Source organism: Callorhinchus milii, unplaced genomic scaffold (assembly GCF_018977255.1).
Source record: "Callorhinchus milii isolate IMCB2004 unplaced genomic scaffold, IMCB_Cmil_1.0 Scaffold4, whole genome shotgun sequence".
Classification (NCBI taxonomy): Eukaryota; Metazoa; Chordata; class Chondrichthyes; order Chimaeriformes; family Callorhinchidae; genus Callorhinchus; species Callorhinchus milii.
In genome coordinates, this window is record NW_024704745.1 from 79242179 (window position 1) to 79261903 (window position 19725).

The window sequence follows — 19725 nt, forward strand, 5'->3', positions numbered from 1 at the left end:
CTTTTCAGTATATTCTGTGAAGAGCTTTGAGATGTCTCAAAGACACAATAAGATGCTGTATCAAATGCAAGGATTATTATTATTAAAATCCTTCTGATCTCCTCTTTTAAACTAACTGAAATTGATGCTTTCTGGTCACTGACTCACAGACCAGAGGAAATCATTTCTCCCCATCGACTCTTATCAAAATTGATACCAACTGTGTAAATCCTGTGAAGCTCATTGGGAACGTCTCGACGGTATGATAAGGCGCTATATCAAACTGAAGGATTATTATTGTTATTATTATTGCCAGTCTGGGTAAAAAACAGCATCACCTCGAAGTACAGCGACACAAAAGAAACCACAGACGTGTTATTTCAGCCCTGTGAATGTCACATTTGTTCTACGAGATCTTAGATAAACATTTTAAACCTTGTGCAGAGCTGATCGGCGATCCACGAAGTGTGAGTATTTACCCAATTTATAATTAACATTCAGCACCATCGTCCTCACCAACCTCTGCACCTTCACTAACCAACCACCACATCCTCACTAACTAACCCCCCCACCATCAACCTCAACCCCAACAGGTATTTCACTAACCTCCTCACTAACCTCCTCATTAACTTCCTCATCAACCTTCTCACTAATCTCCCCACTAACCTCCTCACTAACTCTCCTCCACTAACCCTCCTCACTAACCTACTCACTAAACCCCTCACTAACTTCTTCACTAACCTCCTCACTAACCCCATTCACTAACTTCCTCACGAATCTCCACACTAACCTCATTACTAACCTCCTCACTAACACCCTCACTAACCTCCTCACGTTTGCCAAGACCCTTCTGACCAAGCTGGAATTCAAATGTCTGGTCCTACTTTGTATGAGATCATATTCCATTCCAGATACGGGGAAATTTCTGTGTGCAATTGACAATACAGATGTGGAACTCTCAGTCTTTGGATCCTCTTAAACATAATGATGGCTCACAATACAATACAATACAAACTTACATTTATGCAGCACCTTTCACATCAGGAGAACAGACCAGAGTTGGTCCCCGAGTTGAGGATGGAGGCCGGGGAGTGTGAAGTGGGGGAAGAGGTGAGCGATGTGTATTGGGAGGAGGTGAAAAGATGGCTGAAAGCATGGTGAAAGAGGAAGGTCTTGAAGTGGAGCTTGAAGGAGGGGCGGAAGAAGACAAGTCCAAGGGGCTCCTGGATGGAGTTCCAGAGAGTGGGGGCAGATACGCTGAAAATCAACAATTGTTAACAAAATGTGGCAGCAAATTGCACCCAACAATTATTATATATTATTGCTCTGGGATGCAAACATTTAAGGATGGGCTGATGGGCTTGTGGAGCCTAACGCTGTTAACGTGTCTGTCAGACACTTGACTGACCGAAAAGAAATCTTGCTTTGCGCGGAGACAAAGGAAAAATACACACATATATATGTGGAGGAGAGAGAGAGAGAGAGTTAGAGCTCAAGGTTAAACTTGGAGTCCTGTAGCTCAGTGGTTAGAGCACTCACTTTGCAAGTTCAATTCCAGGCAGAGGGCGAAACTTTGGGCAAGTTTCCTTACTCCACACAGAGCCTAATAATAATCCCTCCAAAACCAAAAACAATAATAAATTGGTCATTTTCAATCTATGACTGTTTGTGGGGACACTGCTGTGCGCAATTGGCTGCCGCGTTCGCCCACAAATATACAGTCAATTCACTTTACAGCATATTCTGTGAAGCGCTTTGAGACGTCGAGAAGACGTGAAAAGCGCTATATCAAATGCAAGGATTATTATTATTATTAAAGTTGCATTGTAATTCATTGAACATAGAAGGAGAGGAAGGGAGTGATAGCTGCTCAAATCTGGGAAACTCTACAAAGGGGAGCAACACGCTGATCTCAGATTAGTGGGATGAGCTAGTGACCAGATAAGCTTGGGCTCCTTAGCCTTAAAGAGTAAATATCTTAGAGAGGCTCTTTGCGGCAGGTTTACCATACAGAGTAAGTTAGCTCGGAATAATACTAATAATCCTTGCATTTGATACAGGTCCTTTCATATCACATCTCAAAGGGCTTCACAGGATATAATAATAATAATAATAATAATAATAATAATAATAATAATAATAATAATAATAATAATAATAATAATAATAATCCTTGCATTTGATATAGTGCCTTATCACATCTTCGAGACGACTCAAAGCAATTCACAGAATATACTGTAAAGAATATTGTAATTTGTGGGCGAAACATGGCAGCCAATTGTGCACAGCAGTGTCCCACAAATAGTCACGGATTGAGTGACCACATTTTTATTACCCTCAGAAAGCAATCTGTCAATCGACTAACAGCTGGGTTCCTATTTATTACTAAACAGAGGCATGTGGAGTAAGGAATCTTGCCTAAGGTTTTGCCCCGTCATGGAATTGAACCCAAATCCTCTCGCTTGAGAGGGGAGCACGCTAACCATTCCGGGACTCCAATATACTCTAAAGTGTAGTCTTAGAGGGAAATGCGGCAACTAATTACACACAGCAACGTCCCTCAAAGTAAGTGACCAATTTTGGTGGATTCTTGGCCAGGAGAGTAACTAACTTCTCTATGCAAACTAGTCTTTGATGGTGTTTATCCTTCACACGAACCTCCGCCCTTCCTATTCTGCTCTATCTCCTTCTCCCTTGTGTACACATTAAGTTTCCTAGTAAACACACTGATGCTTTTTGCATCAACCGCAGCTTCTGGCTATGAGTTCCATATTCACCATACCCTGTGCATGAAGATGTTCCTCCTAATCACCCTATTAGATGTGTGACTGGCTAGCTTTTATTTATACCCTCTTGCTTTGGACATCAACAAGTGGAAACAATCTATCAACATCCACATTAGCGAATACTATCATAACCTTAAACTGCTCGATCAGGTCTCCTCTCAATCATCTTAACTCTTCATAGAAAAGCTGCAATTTGTCCAGCCTTTCTCCATAGTTCTATCCATTCATCCCTGGTAACATCCGTGTTAATCTATACTGTCCTCGCTCCAATGCTGCAATATTCTGCTGCAAAATGTACAGTTAATTAACTTTACAGTATACTCTGTGAAGTGCCTTTGAGGTGCCTTTGAGGCGCTTCATAGATATAAAATGCAAGGACTATTATTATTCTGATTATCCTTCCTCTAATATGGCAACCAGAACTGCACACACTGTTTTAAATGTTGTCTAACCAAGGTTTTATATAAAGCTAACTTGATTTTTTTCTAAGACACTGAACTCGTTTCACAACCAATTCAATGCTGTAGAGGGAAGTCGGTCGAGGAAAGGATGAAATCAAATTGGTTGAAACGTGTCCTTCATCATCAACTCTCCTCAGTTCCAATTTTATGAAGAAGATAGTGCAGGATGTATTATTATAATTGCATAATTTACTTTATGTATTTTACCTGATGGTGTAGTGGATAGAGCTGCAGATTACAGTCCAGGAGATCGCAGGTTCGAAACCTGGGCCTGTGTTGAGCTTGCTGATGTTAGCCCAGGCTGCATGGGGAGGTTTCTCTGTCTGTCCAGCGCCTTGGGACGTCCTTCCGACGGGAAAGGTGCTGTATAGATGTCATTTTGTTGTTGTTGTTGTTGTAAATTGGCCGTGGTCCTCCAAGGGTTAGGGAGGAGAACATCAGTCACGTTTCCTGCTCCCGGTCCCTCTACAGCACCCTCTTGTGGTTGTGTGCACATGTGTGGCAGCCAGGTGGCAAGAGGTCAGGCCTCAAGCTGCCGCATTCATTTCCAAGGCTCCACACATGAAAAATGGCCACATAGTGTGGGCGCCGAGGTAACCAGAGGGTTAGCAGGGTCCTGGTCCCACACCTCACTAAGAGAAGGTTGTACCAGAGAGGCGATTGCCAGTGAGGATAAAAATAGTTGGACACACTAAATTTTATTTAAATACGAGTATATTTTTGGGGTGTGTCATGCTGTTACAAACTGAGAAAGATCTTCAATAATAGCTTCGAGTTTTGCAACGCTTCCTTGTGTTAATAATCGCAAAAAAAAGTGTTATAAAATGTCCCCAAGGTTTGCACCAGAATTATTAATACTGAGCTGTCATTACCTCTTTTCTGGTCACATTGAAAACTCTGAACTTTTGTTAAACTCCAGCAGTTACACCCCACAACCCCCATCTGCCCCCCAAAGCACACCTCCCAGAGACCACACCATGCCTTAGCTCTTGCCAACCTGTGACTAAAACTCTCCGGAATTAAGTAAACAGGGCAAATATCTCAAACACAGAGGGAGTGTGGACTTCCTTGCAGATACAATGAAATTTCCACTGCCAGTAATTTGTTATTCAAGCGGAGGTTAAACAACCCCTGGCACAAGTTAAAAGAGAAGAGAGTTCATCCTCTCCCAGTGTCCTGGCCGACAATCTCCCAGATAAAATTGGTCACATTCAAGATGACTGAAAACATTTCCAAAATACAGGCTGCAGCTAATTATGTTCTGGTACCATCTCATTTTAATTAACAACAACGGGGCCCTCCAAACAGGGTAGTTAGTGTCTCAGAGAGTTTAACAGTGAGCCTGACTCTGAGCCCGGGGGGATGGGGGAGGTAGCTGTAAGCACGGTCGAAGAGGAAAGTTTTCAGGTGAGGGTAGACCGGCGAGAAGTGCGTTGGAGTAATCCAAGCAGGAGGTGACACACGCATACACGAGGGTTTCGGCTACATTTGGGGTAAGGTACGGTTGGATGCAGACAATGTGGCGGAGGTGGAATAAGGCTGCCCTCGTCAGGGACCGGATGTGGGGGAGGAAGGCCAGCTGGGGGTCAAACCGGCCGCCTAGGTTGTGCACTGGCTCGGTGAGTCTGAGGGAGAGCCCAGGGAGGTTGAGGAGTTTAGATCTGAAGGAGTGAAGACATTAATGGGATCTAAGGAGTATGGCTTCCGTCTTGTCCATTATCAGCTGCAGGAAGTTTACACTCACCAGGCCCTGATGTCTGCCAGACACGCTGATAACATCGGGGGACCTGGAGTTGGGACTCGAGAAGGCAAAGTAGATTTGTGTGTCATCCACATACTGTGGAAGTTTACCCCGTGTCTGTGGATGACATCGCCCAGAGGGAGCATATAGATAAGGAAAAGACGAGGGCCAAGGATGGAGCTCTGGAGTATCCCACAGGTGACCGGGCGGGGATGGGAGGAGAAACCATATGCTGAGATGAAATGGAGGCGGATGGTTAAGTAGGACTTGAACCATGCGAGTGCGGTCCAACTAAAATAGATGAGGGAGGAGAGCTGATGAAGGAGAGCTGATGGAGGAGGATGGCGTGTTCAACTGTATCGAACGCAGCAGAGAGATCCAGGAGGATGAGGAGGCAAAGGGAGCCTTGGTCACAGATAGAGAGAATGTCGCTTGTGACTTTGACAAGCGCTGTCTCTGTGCTGTGGGCAGTCAGGCCGAAAACCCAAACTGCAGGGGCCTGAGGAGGGAGTGGAAGGTGAGGTATGTCCGAAGTTGGTCTGTAACAATGCATTTCAGGACTTGGCAAGGAAGGGTAGGTTGTAGACGGGATGGTAGTGTAAGACTCAACCAGACACTTGATCTACCCTGGGCGCAGTTCACACGATCACACATTTGGTTTGGATGAAGATAGCCCTTTGTCTCCCTTGCTTCCTTCAAGACTCATCTCAACAACAACAAGATTATCTCAAGACCCTCTTCTTCGACCGTGCCTTCGATCACCCTCCTTCCCCCCCTGCCCTACACTTTCCCCGATCCCGACCCCCAGCTCGGATCCAAAACACTGACTGTCCAGCGCCTTGGGACGTCCTCGCGACGTGAAAGGCACTATACAAATGTAATTTTGTTGTTGATGATGTTATCCCATTATAACTCAGACTCGCCCTTACCATCCTCTGCTAACAGCATTGAGTCTCAATGTGCTTCACAAAATTTTAATGTAAAGTTTAGTGACAGCCTTGAAGTGAACAACACATTTTATCTTTGGGATGGTTGGCCAGGAACTGGGAGAAATTCCCCACCTTCTATTTGGACAGTGACAGATCTAAAATGGCACTGGCTAAGAGCGAGTTTCAATCCTGAGAAAGTCCACTTTCTCTGTAAGAGAGAGGTTTCTCTTTACAACAACAACAACAAGATTCCATTTATAGAGCGCCTTTCACGTCAGGAGGGCTTTGAAGCGCCTTGGGACGTCCTCCTGACGTGAAAGGCGCTTTATAAATGGAATCTTGTTGTTGTTGAATCTTGTTGTTGAAGGCGGAGGGCGGAGAAATGGAGTTCACAGTCAGGCGAGTCCTTCTTTCTGTGCTGTGAAGCTCTGTGTGTTTGTGGTTCTGAACCAGGTCATTGCAGTTGACAGCACGTTTCCTGGGTTTTGACATTATATTTGCTTAACCCTCCAGGCAACTTTGTTCTGACTTCCACTGGAACACAATGTTGTTTCGGGAAGACAAATAATTTAGACGCAGGAAGAGGGCAATAAAGTTTACAGGAAATTGAAACAATGACGGAAAGTATAAGAGGCAGAAATACAGGCGAAAAGCTACAGATGAAATTACTGCGAAATTCCTTGCAGTAAAGTGAAACTGAAATGTACACTGGAGCTTGCTGGAGCCTAACCCCACCTTACTTCTCGGATCTCCACAAGCTGTACCGACTCGGCCCAGGAATCTTATGACCGAGACCACCCCAGAGGGCTAGCTCGATTACGGCTTAGCTCCAAGAAGACCCCACATAACCCCTACCCGCCCAAGGAGGACAGTCACTAGGCCAAGATAATGTGAGGCAGCAATAAACATTGCTGGGCTGGGCCATATTGCTAAATAATGACATTACACGGTGTTCACAGAAACAGGTTATTTTGTCTAACTCCTCTATGCCGGGGATTACACTCCACATGAGGTCCCATTTCCTATTCCCTTCGCCTCAGCACCAAATGCAAAGCGCCCCGAGGTGCTGCCTGATGTGACGAGGGCTGTATAAGTCAAAGTTTTTGTTATTATTGTAGCACTTCAAGACACTACCTACCATTTGTGAAGGGCCCAAATTAATGCAAGTTGTTGCTGTTGTTGCATGAGCCTTTTATTCTGATGCGTGTTGATGCTTTCTGCAGTGAGTTCCACTTTCGCACCACCCTGTTAGATCTGCTGTTTCATCTCATGTTTATTTTTGTAACAAGTGGAAACAGTTCCATTTAGGTCAGATTCTCAGAAGTCAGAGCTAAGCTTTGTATTGCTCTCGTCAGGCAACACCTCGTGTGTCCTGCACACAGCTCTGGTCACTGTCATGTAAAGGGGGGGCTTCCCAGGCCATAGAGGCAGAGACATGGTGAAAGATAATAATAATAATAATAATAATAATAATAATAATAATAATAATAATCCTTGCAATTGATATAGCACCTAATCACATCTTCGAGTCATCTCAAAGAGCTTTACAGAATATATTGTGAAGTGAATTGACTGTATATTTTGTTGGTAAACTCCCAGTTTTAGAGGAATGAGCTTTGAGTAACAATTAGCCAAGCTATGGCTCCTTAATCTCACAAAGAAGATGCCTCAGAAGGCACCTATAGTGGTGTATAGGATTTTAAATAGGATTGAAAAAGTAAACCTAGAACTATACTTTCAGATGCACTAACACAGCAGAACAACAGTGCACACGTTTAGGGTTGTAAAGGGCAAATTCAGGAAGGACACCAGAAATGTTCTACTTTTTAATTAAAGAATGGAAGAGTTTACAGAAACGGTGGTTGAAGCCAGGACACCGGGACTCATTTAAGAAACAGCTCGATGTTGTTGTAGGAGGGCAGGAGAGTGGGTTAATCTGGGGATGCAATATAAAATGGGCCAAAAGGTGAATTTGATGTTACCGTGATGTGATTTCACACTGACTGAAAGGGAAGGCTTTTTCCTCTAATCCATCTTCTTTTTTTTGCTGAGGAACTTCCTACAAGATAAAACATGAAATGAAAGAGTCACCCACCTCTGAATTGAAACGAATGGCAGAGGCTGGGTTTTGGAATAGAATAATTCACCTTCCCAGACAGAACACTACCGCACGGTGAGTCATAGTTTACATCTGGAATAAAATAAGGAACACTGCAAATGTTACCCTGTTAAATGATATCATAGCACTTACATTTGCCAACACCTCTCACGTTGGGAGGACATACCAAAGCCCTTCACGGGATTCAGTGTAAACTGTAATCACTGCATGTTCTTTAACAGCAATGTCCCACACACGATCACGTGTGACCAAATTTTATTTTATTGGATTGTCGGCCAGGACACTGGGAGAATCTGAATCCAAAGCATGGATGTGTTCATGTTTCTTTATTTTCAATCCAATTTATTTGGTAAAATGGTACCAAATAATAATAATAATAATCTTGCATTTGGTATAGCATCTTATATATAGGTTATGTATAGCGTTCGCCCACAAATATACAGTCAATTCACTTTACAGTGTGTTCTGTGAAGCGCTTTGGGATGTCCTCCCGACGTGAAAAGCGCTATATCAAATGCAAGGATTGTTGTTGTTGTTATCACGTCATCGACACACCTCAAAATGCTTCACAGGATTGTTAGTCTGGAAACTGAGGAGAAACTCCCTTTTATTTTTGAGTAGAAGGACATCAGAATCATTAACGTCCACCTGAGCAGGCAGATTGGACCTCGGTTTAATGCCTCCTCTGAAGGACGGCACTTCTGACAACACAGAGCAACCCCCACTCTCCACCAGGGACTGCAATAGAATGTTAGCCTCGACTATATATCGGTTCACATTCTGCACCTGGGAACTGAGGGGCAGAGTACAATATAAGCGAAGAAGGAACTAGTTTCATACCAAGATTCTGTGGGTGAAAAATCTTATAAAATGGGAAAATCTCATTGTGGTGACTTGATCCGTTGACAAGTAGAATCACATTTTCATCAGTATTAACCCCATTCTGTTCCAATAAATGGAAATTTCAATGTGTGGATGGGATGAATCTAATTCTCAGGCTGGTTTGGATACTCTAAAGCAAGGTGATGGGTTGCTGCATGTGTCTGTTACCCGGTTGACCCCCCAAAAATGGTCAGCACAGTAGAAACGCATCTCTGTGCTAAAGAATATTTGAACCAGTTTCATCTACACAAGGAATGTTGCAGATGTGTTTGGAGTGGAAAGTGCATTCAAAATTTGGGAGAGTTTTGGGTACAGATTGGTGGGAGAAGAGGCGTTTCATGTCTGTCTATCTGTCTGTCTGTCTGTTCCAGGAGCTTACCTGTAGTGTAGAAAGTACATGATGTCTTCTGGGGCCTTTGTTCCAATTTGCCAGGAACAGTTCATTGATGATTTATTATACGCAATGCATGAAATGTTGGCAGCCGCTGTGTCTGGATCTTCTGGATCGATTCCAAGAAAATAAATATTTAATTCATAAATTTAGCCTGAGTCATTTCATTCACTTGGTTGGATACAAAGCCTTTTTCTTATGGTCAGCCGGGTGTCTAACACTGGCAGAAACTCATCACCATGCTTATTAGACCTTGACATGCTTAAGAGTATCCAAACCAAAGTAAATAAGCAAAGCTTCCTGTGTTGATAGTTGTGACCTGCAGCAGATAAAGCAAAACAATAATACAAAATTACATTTACACGGCACCTTTCATGTCGGGAGGACGTCCCAAGGTGCTGGACAGTCAGGGATTTGGACCTGAGCTGGGGGTTGGGATCGCTCCCTCACACAAACACTCTCCCGCACACCAACACGCTCCCTCACACAAACACGCTGCCACACTCAAACACGCTCCCTCACACAAACATGCTGCCACACTCAAACACGCTAGAGGGTAGAGAGGATAGGAGGGTGACCAAAGGCGAGGTCAAAGAGCAGGGTTCTGAGACGCGCTTAGGGGAGGGAGAGAAGCTCCCACACACAAACATAACCACTGAGGTACAGGACTCCACATAAACTTCACCTTAGGCGATGATCCAATTTATACAGATCAGACTTATGTGTGTTTACTGTAGTATCTTTCTTCATAACTCTTGTTTATTCTTTACATGTCGCTTTATAATGATCATTGATATCCTCATATCCGCGCCACAACGGGCACCGCCTTCCATCACCTCCGGAACATCGCCAAACTACGGCACTACCTCACCCCTCACGCGGCTGAAACACTGGTCCACGCCTTTATCACCTCAATGCTGGACTATGGGAACTCTCTCCTCGCCGGCCTTCCCGGCCCTCCCTCCACACTGCAGGTCATTCAGAACTCTGCAGCTCGTGTACTGTCCCACACCAGACACTGCGACCACATCACTCCCACCGTCGCCCTCACCCTCGCCCTCGCTCGCCTCCACTGGCTCCCCATCCCCCAGAGGATTGATTTCAAGATCCTCATCCTCACCTACAAGGCCATTCACGGCCTCGCTCCCTCCTACCTCTCCGACCTACTATCCCCCTACCTACCTGCCCGTACCCTCCGTTCCTCTGGCTCCGGTCTGCTCCATGACCCCCGCCCCAACCGCCATACCATCGGTGGCCGGGCCTTCAGACCTTTCTCTTCGACCGTGCCTTCAGCTCCCCTCTTGACTCTCTACCCCTTCCTCGTTCCCTCACTTCCCTCCCCTCACCCTGACCATTTTCCCACTGCTCGGGTCCTGACCCAACTGTCCAGCGCCTTGGGACGTCCTCCTGACGTGAAAGGCGCTCAATAAATGGAATCTTGTTGTTGTTGTTGTTGATTGGCAGATCACGTTTCTGGGAATAATAATTCTTTCAAAATAAACAAAAATAATTTGGTCTCTTAATACGCAGAGGATCTGATTTCTGGACAGGGTGAAACATTTCCTTACTCCACACGTCTCTATTTATCCAACAGTAAGTAGGAACCCAGTGTGTGTTTTATGTGCAATTGGCTGCTGAGTTTCGTCCACAAAGCATACATTCAATTCACTTAACGGTATATTCTGTGAAGTGCTTTGAGGCGTCTCAAAGACATGATACCACCATCTCATCCATAATTGCGGCATCGATCCTCTCTTCAACAGTGTCCGTTCCCCCTCTATGTCTGTTTGTATGGGAACAGGCATGATGGGCCGAAGAGTCTCCTTCTGTGCTGTAATATTCTATAGTTCTATGAACTCATGCTTTGCATTAGCCATATTAAATATATGGCCCCAACTGATATGACTTACATGAGGTTTATGTGGAGTCCTGTACCTCAGTGGTTAGAGCACTCACCTTGCAAGCGAGAGACCCGGTTTGATTCCCGGCAGTTCAGGGCGAAACCTTGGTCAAGTTTCCTAACTCCACACGCCTGATAATAATCCCTCAAGAAAAAAAACAATAATAAATTGGTCACTTCAATCCGTGACTGTTTGTGGGACATTACTGTGGGTAATTGGCTGCTGCGTTTCGCCCACAAGTATACAGTTAATTCACTTTACAGTGTATTCTGTGAAGCGCTTTGAGATGTCTAGAAGATGCGAAAAGCGCTATATCAAATGCAAAGATTATTATTATTATTTTACTGTTGTCTGATTCCCTCTCTACTTGGGTCTTGACCAAACATTTGATAAACTAGAATCACACTAATCGCCAGCAAAGCATATACAACAACGCTGCTCGTGTGAAGGGTACAATGTAAAGCCAAGTTGTTGCTGTTGTTTAACATTTAAAACGTAGCCCTCTCTGCCAGCGTACCTGAGGCAGGCATCCAAATCTTGTGACTCCATTTCCTTTGGGTGAGAGCTTTCATATATTTCTTGTATCTGTCCTTGAGTATGTTCCTCAATCGTGTGTGCACTCCCCTGTACAACTCAAAATCCCCCACATATTTTGCCGTGGTCACTCGAATAAACTGCAACACAATTCCCAAATCTCAGTGTGAGCACTGAGAGGTGCAGAAACCCGTCATGGTGCTCAAGAGTACCTGAACCAGGCTGAGAGTTCCACACACGTATGCTTCCTATACCTGGAGATTTCCCTACGTCTGGAGTGGGATGAGCCCTCTCAAATTTCCAAATTTCACAGTAGCTTGTCAAAATATTACCAAATATTGGGTGCAGATTGGCAAAAGCCGAGGCTCAGGGGTAACTGATGTTAACTGGTTAAAATTGTGTAGTTTGCCATTGAGAGCACTGACTTAGCTGCTGCTTATCCAGATAATATCACTCTACTCATCAAGGGCTTTGGCTTGCAGGATTAACAGAAGAGTAGGAAGAAGCCCTGCCTCCAGCAATACTTCATTTGTGGGCAGCATTTGAAGTAAATAGTAATGAAAATGAGCCTATCAGCGGGCACTGGCTCGCTTCACGTCCCCCACTCCACCCAGTGTATCTGCCCAACTCTCTGGAAATCCGTCCCAGGTTTACTTCGACTCATCCCTTCCCAGGCCACACAAGGTCTGCCTCAAAACCTTCTTCCTCAATCCCGTGCCCTGCTCTTAACCTTATGAAACAAATCTGAGGGATGGAGTGTTTTGCATTTGACATTGTAAAAGACTATCGTGCAGCAGCACAGAGCTCAGACTCCAATCAGGTTCCACTGCAACACATTTTAGTATCTCTATTTTTACATAAAATGTATAATTTATTTATAAATATATGTATTGAATCAATAATGTATTTCACCATTGCTCGATGTATACACACAGTACATATGGAATGTGAAGCATTCGTTGGTGTGCACAAGCTGGAGCAGGCCTGTCCGCCCGGCTTTTTAATCAAAGGTTTTGTGAAATCATAAATTAGGGTTAGGGTTAGGGATCTCCAGTTTAACTGGTAAGAGATCAAGAATTCCCTTGGAGTTCAGTCCTGAGATTATTTTCCCAAGTTACAGTCAGCTCTCCCAGCTGAGTCTCCCTGCTACGAAAGAATGATGGTGGACTAATTGCCGCTGGTTAAAAGATAAAAAAAATACAAATTAATTTTAAAAAAATTGTCACTTTAATACAACAGCAACTTGCATTGATCTGTGCCACTTAATGTAGGATAGAGTAGCATTGCAGTACTGCGGGTTTGTTAGATGAGATTTAATAATAGACACAAACAATATAATATATGCTTTCCAGCGCCATTCGTGTCAGGAGTATGGCTCAAAATGCTGACAAAGTTAGGTGGACACCTGAGTCGGGGGTGGGAGCTGAGCGGAGATTGGGGAAGGGAAAGGTTACCAAAAGTGCAGTCAAGATGTAAGTTTTGAAATGGGCTTAAGCAAGGGGAGGGTGGCGATAAGTCAAAAGGACTTTGGGATGGAGGGTCCAGAGAGCGGGGCAAAATGGCTGAAAGCTTGCCTGTCCAGGGTGTGAAGATGAAACAGGTCGGTTCCTCACTGGGTTGAGTCGGTGTGGTCAGAGGAAGTAATGGAGGTGGTGGAGCAAGACTGTGTCCAACTCAATCCGCTGGGGAACGGGGAGCCAGTGGAGTTGAGCGAGAATAGGGGTGTTAGGATGGGGGAGCTCGGTCCGGGAGAGGACACGGGCTGCAGAGTGCTGGATAGCTGTCAAGTTGTGTTGGGAAGAGCTGGGGGAGTCCCACGAGCAGAGACTTGTGACAAACTGACACAATGAGAGTTTCTTTTAGTGACTTCAATGTGACCAGCATTTCACAGAATGGGTGGATACACACGGAAATACTTATAGATATCAGCAAGCCTCCCCAAGCTGTCAGCGCTGAACACAATTAGCACCGCAATGGTCAGCACACAGAAATGTACAAACAGCAACATAACAGAGATCCTCAAGGAGAAACAGCGGCCAGGGAAATAAGTCGCTTCTTAGTGAACAACTTAAATACCTAAGGCAAAAGAAATGAAAAGTCAAGTGACAAAGATAAAACTATATTATTTTATTTGTAATGATTTACAACCATAAGGCAGGTCCACAGTCCTGTTGATGATGGGCCAGACGGCCTGGCTTATTGGCAGGACTTGGGAGGAGCTGCCAATCACTGGGGGTCAGAAGCAAGGAATCTCCCTACTCAATTCCTGTTAACTCTGCAAGTGAAAAGTTCAAATAACAGTTAGCGTGGTTTCCCTGCTGGAAAGCTTACCAGACAGTCAATGAACACTCCTACATCTGCCTTGGACTCCTCTTTGGCAAGTTCTATTGAACTTGTGTTTTCTATTCTTGGATATGCAGGATCTTGTACTGATCTGTATAAAACTCCATTTGCCGTCATTTTTTCAAGCTATAAAGGCATCTTCTTCTGCCTATCTTTTATTGTCTATTTAGAGTAATAAAACTCCAATGTCTGTCTGCGCTTCAAGAAGGATCTTAATAACTGATTGACATAGAGACACAAATTATACCTCATCAGAAAGGTCTTTCATTGGGAGTGACATGGGCATATTTGTTTTTAGGATTCTCCTATCGTACATGAGTTACTTTTAGTTTTCCATTTTTCACCAGGTTGCCGCAGAGCGAAAGTGATGCTGTGTCATTATGTGTCACAGAGAAACTATGTGTTACGTGCACACTGCTGTTACACCTGGTGGCCGAACCGGCTGACCGCGGTGCTGTGGCATTGTGCATCACAGAGCTGGGGACGTAGCCAAGCAGCGGGAACAAAATAAATAAAGAAAACAAAATAAAGAACACAGACGGAGCTAACCCGCGGCAACAACAACAAAATTACATCCTCCCATTGAGTCCTCCCAAAAGCAGTCCTCCCACAGGGGTAGTATATGATTAAAACTTCTATTGTGTTACATGAAGCAAAAAATGTGTGGATGGGATAGAACTTGCCAAAGTGGGGTAGGTTGATGGTAGCTGAAAGAGACCTAGGGGTGTTGCATCGTCGCTCACTGTATCATTTCTTTTGGGTGGGGGGAGCTGGCAGAGTGTCTGACACATGCAGAAACCCACCACCATCTTTAAGAGTCTCCAAACCAAACTGAGATTTCCATTCATCCCACCTACATGGAAATCCCAGAGATAGATTGTTGGAATGGACTACACAATTAATCCCCGGAGGGACACACCCTCCTTACCTAATTCTGGAAAAGATTAGGTGCTGATTGGCATAGAACCAAGGCTTAGGGACCGCAGATAGTGCTTTGCCTCTCTTGCCTCCTTCAAGGCATGTCTCAAGACACTCCTTTTTGACCATGCCAACGGCCACCCTCTTACCCTCCTTGCCCTCCACCCTCCCTTATCCCAACCCCATCCCTGACTATCCAGCGTCTTGGGACATCCCCCCGATGTGAAATGTGCTGTACAAATATAATTTTTTGTGTGTATTGTGCGTTGGGTGCATTAGCAGCTGAAACCGCATAGTTTCCCTTTGATAGTACTGTCTGGGAAGCTTTATCCCTGCCTGTCCAGGTGGGACCTACCTGTTAGGGCTTCAGTTTGCAGGGTTAACAGGAGCTGAGTGGAATCACCTCCTACCTCCAGTGACTGGTCTGCCTTGCCAAGTCCTGCTGGGCTTGGCTGTCATCAGGCTGGGTTGAGCTGTCATGAGCAGTGCCCTGGAATACTACGGCCCCTCCTGGCTCAGGAACTGGACGAGAGAACGTCGTAGATGGCTGGCTCTATTCCGACGCCAAACATGTGACCTTGGAGCCAGTTCAGCTCCAAGGAAACCCTGATTACCTTCCCCTCTGCCACCCAACACCCCCCAACGATTATACAACAGCAACAACAAGATTCCATTTTCACGTCGGGAGGACATCCCAAGGCGCTGGACAGTTGGGTTGGGACCCGAGCAGGGGGGAAATGGTCAGGGTGAGGGGAGGGAAGGGAGGGAGAGAAGAGGGGGTAGAGAGTCGAGAGGGGAGCTGAAGGCACGATCAAAGAGAAAGGTCTTGAGATCGGCCTTGAAGGAGGAAAGGGAGGAAGCGGCGAAGGCACTGGGGGATGGAGTTCCAGAGCCTCGGGGCTGAGAGGCTGAAGGCCCGGCCACCAATGGTAGGGCGGTTGGGGCGGGGGATGTGGAGCAGACCGGAGCCAGAGGAACGGAGGGTACAGGCAGGTAGGTAGGGGGATAGTAGGTCGGAGAGGTAGTCGAAACAGTGGGTGCAGCAATAAACATTGCTGGGCTATTTAGCTAAATAATGTAACTACACCATACATTGCAGGATAGAAACAGATCATTCTGTCCAATAGACTATGCTGGTGTTTATACTCCACAAAAGCCCCCGCCCTCCTATTCCCTTTCCCTCAGCACTCCAAGAATTTACCCTGCGAGAGGGGTACTGTAAGTTGTTACTGTTGCTGCATTCGTCAGGTTTACTGATATACAAATTGATTTCAGTGCCTTGGGACGTCCTCCCGACGTGAAAGGCGCCTTACAAATGTAATCTTGTTGTTGTTGTTGTTGTTAATGCTTTCTGCAGTGAGTTCCACCTTCAACGACCTTTGTATGAAGAAGTTCCTGCTGAACTTCCCGTTAGATCAGCTGCTTCATCTCATATTTATAATTGTTGTTTTGGACTCAGCAACAAGTGACAAGAATTCCATTTAATTCACATTCTCAGAAGTCATGGAGACTTGTCGTTTAGTGGTTCCAGTAACCACTAAACGACAAGTGGTTCCAGTAACCACTGGAACTGTAGCTCAGCAGTTAGAGCGTTTGCCGCTCAAGCGAGAGACCTTGGTTCAATTCCCAGTAGGGGGACCTTGGGCAAGTTTCCTTATTGCACATGCCTTATAATAATCCCTCAAGAAAAAAAACAATAATAAATTTGTCACTTCAATCCACGACTGCTTGTGGTTTGGTTTGGATACTCTCCTGGTCGAGAGACAACTTTCTTCAGCTCAACGTGCACAAAACTGAGGCCCTCCTGATTGGCTCCATCGGCGCCTCCGCACCTCAGGCGCTGACAGCATCAGCATCCAAGGCTGCACTCTCCACCTCTCAAAGCCATCAGGAACCTCGGGGTTCTGTTCGACCCTGAGCTGTCCTTTCTTCCTCACATCCGCACCACAACTGGCACCGCCTTCCATCACCTCCGGAACATTGCCAGACTACGGCACTACCTCACCCCTCACGCGGCTGAAACTCTGGTCCACACCTTTATCACCTCAAGGCTGGACTATGGGAACTCTCTCCTCGCCGGCCTTCCCGGCCCTCCCTCCACACTGCAGGTCATTCAGAACTCTGCAGCTCGTGTACTGTCCCGCACCAGGCTTCGGGACCACATCACTCCCACCCTCGCCCTCACCCTCGCCCTCGCCCTCACCCTCGCCCTCGCTCGCCTCCACTGGCTCCCCATCCCCCAGAGGATCGAATTCAAGATCCTCATCCTCACCTACAAGGCCATTCACGGCCTCGCTCCCTCCTACCTCTTCAACCTACTATCCCCCTACCTACCTGCCCGTACCCTCCGTTCCTCCGGCTCCGGTCTGCTCCACATCCCCCGCCCCAACCGCCCTACCATCGGTGGCCGGACCTTCAGCCTCTCAGCCCCGAGGCTCTGAAACTCCATCCCCCAGTGCCTTCGCCGCTTCCTCCCTTTCCTCCTTCAAGGACGGTCTCAAGACCTTTCTCTTTGACCGTGCCTTCAGCTCCCCTCTCGACTCTCTACCCCTCCTCGCTCCCTCCCTTCCCTCCCCTCACCCTGACCATTTCCCCCCTCCTCGCTCCCTCCCTTCCCTCCCTCACCCTGACCATTTCCCCCCTCCTCGCTCCCTCCCTTCCCTCCCCTCACCCTGACCATTTCCCCCCAATGCTCAGGTCCTGACCCAACTGTACAGCGCCTTGGGACGTTCTCCCGACGTGAAAGGCGCTCTATAAATGAAATCTTGTTGTTGTTGTATACTGCTGTGTGTAATTGGCTGCCACGTTTCACTCACAAATATACCATCGATGCACTTTATTCACTTTACAGTCAATTCAATTTATGCTGGTTGTGTTTACAAAGTTTCTTTCTTTTCAATTAAATTTATTTGGTAAAATTGTACCAAATAATAATAATCATTACATTTGGTATAGCGCCTTATTACATCATCGAGACGCCTCAAAATGTTTCACAGGATTCTTTAGTCTGGACACTGCGAAGAAACTCCCTTTTATTTTTGAGTAGTAACACAGGATCGTTAACGTCCACCTTAACAGGCAGATGGGACCTGGGTTTAATGTTTCATCTGAAGGACGGCACTTCTGACAACACACAGCAACCCCCACCCTCCACCAGGGACTGCAGTGGAATGTTAGCCTCGACTATATATGTGTTCACACTCTACACCTGGGAACTGAGGGTCAGAATCTATCTATCTTCTTCTGTTTATACTGATAAAACAACAATATCTGTCTGCGATTCAAAAGCATCCCAATAGCCAATGGACCTAGATACATTATTCGTACCTCATCGGAAACATCTTGAAGCTTGGAGTGACCTGGGCATATTTATTTTTGGGTATCTCCTATCGTTCATGACTTATGCGCTAAAATGTATTTTAGTTTTACGGTTTCTGCTGCAGTTACACCTGATGGCCATGCCGGCTGACCGTGGCACTGTGGCATCTTGCGTCACCTAACACGCACGTAGCCAAGCGGCGAGAACAAAATAAAGAGCACAGGTGAAGCTAAGCCACGGAAACAACAAGAAAATGACATTTTTAAAGCTCCTTTTACGTCGGGAGGACGTCCCAGTAATTATAAATTATACATTTACATTCATCGTCATAAAGATGCCTGAGAGAAAATCAAACCTTTCAAGGATAAGTAAAAATACTAGACAAAAGAGAGAAGGCCCATTAAATGAAACTGAAGAACAAAGAACAGCGCGGCTGCACATCAAGAAAGGACTGCAACAGTGCGACAAAATGAGTTGCCTACTCAAAGAACAGCATAGCAAGAACATGGCAAAATGATGCCCAGCAGCAGAAGACACTCCATTTACGTGATCCAGGCTTTGATCAACTATGATCCAGGCAGAGACTGTGAATCCGATAGCACCCATCATAATAGGAAAATGTTCAATGCATGTGCCCACTGTGGGGCCATGAATTGAGCCAACGCAGTTTCCTTCCATGTGTTTCTCAGTGAAATCAGAGCAACTCACAGAGCTACCTGAAGCCCTGGAAAGTCTGCTGGATGGCACATCAAGTGATTGATTCTAAGCATTTTCTAGTAAACCTTAGGAAATAAAACTCGTGCTTCCAGATGACCACTTTTGGCACAAGTAATATTTTGTGTGTATTTTGTGTTGGGCGTCTAAACAGCTGAAACCTCATAGCTTCCCTTTGATAGTACTATCTGGGAAGCTTTTTCCCTGCCTGTCCGGCTAGGACCACCCTACCTGTAAGGGCTTTGGTTGGTAGGGTTAACAGGAGCTGAGTGGAATGACTCCCTGCCTCCATTGACTGGTCTGCCTTGCCAAGTCCTGCTGATGAGCCAAACTAGGCTGAGCTGTTATCAGCAGTGACCTGGAATACTGCGGATCAGGAACCGGACTGGAGACCGGCACAGATGGCTGGTTCTATTCCAACATTTCGATGCCAAACATGTCACCTTGGAGCCAGTTCAGCTCTAAGGAAACCCCACTTACCTTCCCCTCCTCCACCCCACCCCCCAAGGACGATAGTCAAAACCGTGGATGCAGCAATAAACATAACTGGGCTATTTAGCTAAATAATGTAACCACACCACACACTGCAGCACAGAAGCAGGTCATTCTGTCCACTGTGATTTGCCAGTGATTTTACTCCACAAAAGCCCCCACCCTCCTATTCCCTTCCCCTCAGCGCTCCAAGAATTTACCCTGCGAGAGGGGTAC